Source organism: Lepisma saccharinum, chromosome 11, assembly GCF_977018435.1.
Source record: "Lepisma saccharinum chromosome 11, izLepSacc3.1, whole genome shotgun sequence".
Lineage (NCBI taxonomy): Eukaryota > Metazoa > Arthropoda > Insecta > Zygentoma > Lepismatidae > Lepisma > Lepisma saccharinum.
Genome location: NC_139239.1, coordinates 21,150,436 through 21,158,087, shown reverse-complemented (window position 1 = coordinate 21,158,087; position 7,652 = coordinate 21,150,436).

Below are 7,652 nucleotides of genomic sequence, written 5' to 3'. Positions count from 1 at the left end.
CGCACAACACCTGATAGAGGGTGGAAACGTTACGTTTTTATGCATATTTTTTATTCTATAAAAGTTTGCTTTGGTCAGCATTTTAATGTTTTATTAACATGGAAACAAGGCTTAACAGTGTTATAAGATGGAGGCTGAGGCTACAAGCTGTTTTTTTAAGGAGACCAATGCAAATAAAGATTCCCTCATACCGTCAACATTCGAAAACGTGATTCATACCGCTTCAATGTATCTTTCTGTAGGTACTGCCGCAAAGATTGCAATGACTTTACCGGCTACAACGTGCTTTATCGAGAAATCTTTCAACACAATACGATGCGTGAAGACATGGTTAAGAACAACCATGTCGCACAATCTACTTTCAGGATTGTGTATGTTAAGCATTCTCCGACATGCAAAATGATCCAAAGCTGTTGCCACTTCAGCCCCCCTCTGCGTACGCCAGTGACGTAAACAGTAGCATATGAACTTTTTCAGCTGCTACCCACTCATCCACTTTGTTCATTGAAGTTGTTTTAGCCATTCTAATTTATTATTTTTAGTTCCATTGTTTCATGGTGCGTGCAGCTATTCTGAAATCTTAACACAGTATTTTTATGCATGTTTGGTTTTTGAAAGATATGTATTTATTATAAATTATTGTTCAAAACTTCTCGGGGAGATTACATACTCTATTCATTGCATTTACAGAATGAATTATTAGAAAGCTTTGATTATGAATTTGTTACTTCTCTCCCAATTTTCGGCGACAGATAAAATTTTTGTTATTTTGTATGTAAAAATGAATACCTGTAAAATATCAAGATATGTGTGAATTTGGAAGATGTTTACGTTTGTCTATTGTTATTGCTCTCTCCACGAAAACAGTCCAGACAAGGTCGTAGCTTCCCCTTCACTCCTCCATACCCCTGGTCCTCCAAGGTTGCCACACTTCTGCTAAGTTGCTCAGTCGCTTTGTACCTACGTACGTATGAGGTTGATTTCGTCGGTTGAAATCTTAGAGTATAGAAGGTATATAGAGAGCGTGTGTGACGTCAGCTGAAGTCATAATAGCTTGTGGCGGCCGCCATGTTGGGATGTGCCACCCGGCTGTTGCTTCTATTTGTTAACATTCAGCGAGAGGGAATTTCGTCGGGAAAATTAAGACTGCTTGTTATGTTTCTTTATGTTTAAATCGTCAGAAACAATAACACGAAGTTCTTAGTAAGTAGTTTTGACGAAGAAACAAAGATATCTAGACCTTTTTATGTATTGGGGCGTGTTCATTTACCATATGTAATGCTACGTTAGTATTATACAGAAAGAGTTTAATGAAATAACAATAGAATCAAAATAGGAATTGCATTTTAACTCCAACACTCGTAAATGCATCACAAAACATTATTATATAAAAATATGAGCTATGTATAAAGGTTTAACACGAAATAACACAATTTACGCCACCTCAATAAGTAAGCCTAAGTCGAGATTATAGGTAGATTTCGGACCGAAACATCAGGTGATAGGCGACAAAAGACAGGAGCCCGTTAATTCAATGGAAGCATTCAGACCGAAGCCAAGCGTCTCTTAGCACTCAGAAATGAATGCAATTTTTTAAAACCGAAGATACAACAATTACACGTGTCGCTCTCGTGTCACTCGGACTGGGTCATTTTCCCAATACCATACATACATAGTGTCACTTCGGTGTGTCGCTCACGCATCTGCGGTGAATATTGTTGCTTTGGTGAGAATTCACACCAAAGCGACAGGCGACGCGTGTCACTTAGGAAGGAGCCAATCAACAGCAAACGTTTCACACCCTAGCGACATGACAAGCTACACCATCAGAAATAAATGAGACCTTCCGAACCGAAGCGACGCGCCAAGCTGCACGTGTCGCTCGAACTGGGCCGTTTTCTTAATACAGTCCATCGTGTCGCCTCTGTTTGTTAGTGGCACATGCACAGTTAATGTTTTTTGCATCAGACTGAAGGGGCTCGTGTCGCTTGTGGCCTCAAATAATGGAGTTTTCAGATCTAATGTAGACGCGACTCGTGTCGCGTCGGAACGAGCAAGCCAACATTTACACCTGCTTAGCGGCAAGACAGACCGCACAAGGCTTCATTGGTAAAATCCTCAAGCGACATGTCGTGTCGCTTGTCGCTTGCCACTCCGGTGTGAATTATCAGGTGCTCACGCCACACATGCCGCTTTTTGGGAACGAACCTATCAACAGCAACGTTTCACACCATATAGGCGTGACAAATCACACTAGCCTGCCTTCGATTGGTGAAATCCCTAAGCTATACCGCGTGTCACATTTCGGTGTAAAATCTCCCTAAAAGCAAGCATTCACCGCGCATGCGCTACAAAGAGACCGAGGCGACACGATAAACGCTATTGGGAAAACAGACCAATCTGCTTACCGTGTCGCATCGGTTCGAAAAGTTGAATAGATTTCTGAGGGTTCGCTTCCAAACGGCACGTGTTGCTTGTCACTTCGGTCTGAATAGAGATAATTCATACCTAAACAACAAGCGATACGTGCATCTTTGTGGATTTCACCAAATGCAGGCTTGTGCGGCCTGTCTTGCCGCTAAGGCAGGTGTAAACGTTGGCTGGCTCGTTCCGACGCGACATGAGTCGCGTGTACATTAGATCTGAACACTCCATTATTTGAGGCTACAAGCGACACGGGCTTCTTCAGTCTGAAGCAAAAAAATTAAACGTGCATGCCCCACCATCGCCGAGGCGGTATTAAGAAAACGCCCCAGTCCGAGCGACACGTGCAGCTTGGCGTGTCGCTTCGGTTCGGAAGGTCTCATTTATTTCTGATGGTTGGTTTCCAAACGACACATCACTCTTTTTCCATGTCTGAAGTCTCTCTTGGTTCGTTCAATGAATTTACATTCCACAAAGTTCTCAACACTCCCTAATCCGATATGTTACAATTTTGAATTTAAAATTTTATACATACCGTTAATAATAATACCACTAAAAAAGTCACAACAGAAATGCTTGTACAGGGTGGCTCAATAAGTCACTTAACACCCTCAGTACAAGGCCACTGCGGCATGGAATTTGAAATTGGCGATGACCAATCATTGCCTGGCCAAGGGGGAACCACATTGACGCCACCCACACGGTCGGCGGCCATCTTGATGTCCGCCATCTTGAATTCAACTTCAGAATTTTAAATGGGAAGGAGGTCGTGCGACATATCAAAATGGGCTAGAATTTCACGAGAAATGCAATGGTGAAGGTTTTTTCGACGTATCTTTAACCAGTAAAAATTTATGACTGAATTCTTGTACCAATTTGCTCCTTTTCGAGGTGTTAGAAAAATGATTTAAAATTTGTTTAGCGCATCGGTAATGCATCGAGATCAAAGTGACGTCTAGGGAGAGACGTTCGCATGCCATTGCACATTATTTTAATCGGATACATCCATGAAGAGCTGCTCATTATGAATGGTTGTCGCGAACAATTTACAGTGTGACGCTTCCATTGAATTAAAAGTCCTTCACAGTGACAAGGCTAATGTTTATGTTCAGAAGGAAGTTCATAAACAGAATATGTGACCCTTGTCATCTGATAACTAACTTTGGACAAAAACTGGTTCATAACGTTCCCATAAGTGTTCTGATGTTCTTCCCTATTGAAAAAACTCTGTAAAAAGTACCTTCTTCCATAAGCAAGGATGAAAAAAACTGTTTATTTAACAAATCCAAGTAGCCCTAAGCATTTAAGGTTCCGTTGATGGAAAATTGACTAACCAATCGTGTTCCACACAGCACGTCACACCATTAACTTACCAACACTAACCATTCAGCTTTGATCTGTCAAAAATGGGTTATCAGATAAAAAGCATCGAATATTCTGTTTATAAACTTCCTTCTGAACATAAACATTAGCCTTGTCACTGTGAAGGACTTTTAATTCAATGGAAGCGTCACACTGTAAATTGTTCGCGACAACCATTCATAATGAGCAGCTCTTCATGGATGTATCCGATTAAAATAATGTGCAATGGCATGCGAACTTCTCTCCCTAGACATCACTTTGATCTCGATGCATTACCGATGCGCTAAACAAATTTTAAGTCATTTTTCTAACACCTCGAAAAGGAGCAAATTGGTACAAGAATTCAGTCATAACTTTTTACTGGTTAAAGATACGTCGAAAAAACCTTCACCATTGCATTTCTCGTGAAATTCTAGCCCATTTTGATATGTCGCACGACCCCCTTCCCATTTAAAATTCTGAAGTTGAATTCAAGATGGCGTACATCAAGATGGCCGCCGACCCTTCGGGTGTCGTCAATGTGGTTCCCCCTTGGCCTGATAACGATTGGTCATCACCATTTCCATGTTGCGCGCTGCAGTGGCCTTGTACCGGGGGTGTTAAGTGACTTATTGAGCCACCCTGTATAATAAACGTAAATATGTTGTAAGTATGTTTATTTGGGGACCTCTCAATTCCTTCTTTTTTTAAAACATTTCATGCCACTTTTATTGTTGCATCCGAAAGCTGCGTACTCGCAGTGTCACTGAAATGTACAGATAGTATGCACTATAAACTAACATTCCACGCTCAAATCCCTACTTCCACCACTGTATCAGCTGTAACTGTGGCACATCCCAAGATGGCGGTTTTACCTCACCCCTTTCCTCTCACGACTTCATTCCCCTCACCCAGAAAACAAATTTGCGCTCTCTATATTCCCTTCTAAACTCTAAGGTTGAAATTGTTGCTTATTGGCAACACTGTAGGTGGGCGGCGTGACCTTGACTGGACTGTTTACATGGCCTTAGCTTTATTACTCGACTTGGTTCAAAGTCGTTCACAGAATCGAAAAGTGAATTTGAAAACTCAATTATTATATAGGGCGATTGTGCAACTCGTTTTCGTCATACTTAAGTACAATATCATTTTTATACTATTATTGAACTCAATATTGTACTTTACATATAGTACAGGGTGATTATAAAGTTTCTGTGAAAAACAGATATTAGAATCAAACCAATAATGAGAATGGAAAACCTAACACTTAGTAACACATAATCTATCAAAACTTCTACAGATAATGTAAACCGAACCTCAGAGTAACACATAATCCATCACAGGTTGCACTGAGCCTTATTCCAAATGACCACCCTGCACGTCCACACAAAACTCCCAGCGACGCACCGCTGCACGAAACACCTTTTCTAGCATTGTATAATCACCCTGTATATACATATATACGTATATAAATGTCACTTTATATAGTATACGTGGCAAAACAATATATCTAAAGAAGGTCTTGCTTTAAACCATTTAATGTGTCAAAGTAGCGTCAGATATTATATTTGTATTTGTCGCAGTACTTATGTATATTTTTGTAATTTTGCATTAAAGATCCTAATTATATGTTTTTTATCACTGCCAGTGTTTCATTGTACAAGTAGTATATCTAGGTACTTAATTGTATTATAATCCAAGCCATAGAGAGCTTGGCATAATATAGTATGGTTCGTATAATCAAATCTAGTTTTCACTGCATTACCTATCAGGAACATTATACAGGGCGGCCACAAATTATTGAATGCATTTAAGTCAGTGCTCGAAGTGGGAATTTCTTTCTTAGGGGGGATGCTTGTATGGATCAACGTGGATGCTTTATGGGACTTTTCTTAACCGGGGGATGATCCCCCGCATCCCCCCTCCCAACTTCGAGCACTGATTTCAGCTTTATTTTTTCATCCAATTACAGATCAACTGAAAGAGTTCTCTTTCAAGAATCACGGATTTATAAAACAACTGAAATATAAAATGTATACAAAACAGTGGCGGCGATTGGGTTCCAAAACCGGTGGTGTGGGGGGGGGGGGAGCAAGGACAGTTTACTTTCCTTTGGTAGAAGATAAGGTGCGGGTACAAAAATGGCAAAAGGTGGGGGACGACTCCCTCCTTCTAATCGCCGACACTGATTTAAAATATACTCAATTTATGACACATACATTATCCAGTAGGTATTTTGACCTTAACTCTTTACCGCAATTCACAATGCCTATCTAATGTTGGAATCAACAATTAAAAATTGAGCTGTTCTCTGACCTTTTCTTCGGTTATTTTTCTGTTCAATGCTGAAATATGCTAAATCATTTGTGACCAACCTGTATAAGCGATTCTCTTCACAGCCCAATTAAGTTAGGAAATGCATAACAAATGAACTTACAGTTGTTTGTGGTTGATCGATGACTATTGTAATTTTAATTTGAACAGGGAAACTTGACCCACCCCTCTCCCACATCAGACAATTAACATATAGTATTAAATAGAGAAAATATTTGTAGAAAATAGCACTTTAAACTCGGAAAGTAACGTATTCGCAAGCGTCAGAATTCCCTGGAAGTAAACAAAAGAAAATCTGGAATAATTTAGAAATTTCCCAGTTTTCACCTCCTTAGATTTCGGGTAACTTCAACTCTTTCTGTATATTGTGTTATGCAATAAGTCTATTGTTTATTAATCATTGCATTGCATCAGGATACAGTCCAGCCAAGGAAGACAAAACTAGTTGCAAAGGTCTATTCCAAACGCTAGAGGGGAAGCAGGTAGAAGCACAATCCAACCTACTGTGATATTTCGTTTAGATTTGTTTGTTTTCATTTTCATTCTGAACCCTTGCATAATTTGAAACATATCTCTACTTATTTCATTGATGTTTCCACAGCAAACGATTTTCACGGAACCATTACCTTCCCAAAATGTCCTTGCTGCCACAGACCTCCAGATACCAGACCGGAAACGTAAGCATTTTTATATGGGTCAACTTCAAGCCAAAAATTTCGTAGAGAAGGGGATGCTATCATGGCGGCGAATATTCCTTCATATTTCTACTTGTAACAACTATTTTGAAGATTGTGGGTCATTGCACCACACAAGATTGCAATTATTAAGTTTACTAAGATGATGTATATAACTCTAAATATTACACTCCACAAGTGAGTACAAATAATTTCTTCACAAAAATGAAAAGTTAACAAGCTCTAATGTGCATCTCCGCCATATTTCTAGCCCCAGGACTCTGCACGACTTCAAACAAAAGCTCATCGTTTTCATTCTGTAACCCGAGGTATGTGATTTCTGCCGTCACCCCTATTTTAACAATGAACAAGCCCAGTTGGCGCATGCGCACTTCTGTCCATGGTTTCGGCTAAGGCAGCCAGACTGTACATGTGCTTCGCATTATCAAGATAAAGCAGTCACACTGTTCCTCTATTCCACACTTTTGGTAATAGGTTTATTTTTACATAAAAATAGGATATACAGAGAAATACATTTATTCAATACCATTTTTTATTTTTTATTTCGCTAGAAACGAAATTACACTCATACATAATTTAAAGTCACATTTACATATCAATCTTTACACGAAACGAATAAATTATTTCCATTAAATATTCTGTAGTGAACATACTACAGTTACATAGTTATTGGACTAGTACCTAGATTTCTATTCAATGTAAAATGTCAGTGTTGTGACTTGTTATTTGATCCATCGATCTAAATCAAAGGGCTTTAAGCGAATGAGAAATGAGTTTCCGAAGAAAAACTTTCTTAGAGTAGTATTACGTTCATAATAGCAAGTTTCTTCAGCTCAATGGACATCAACAAACTTGAGC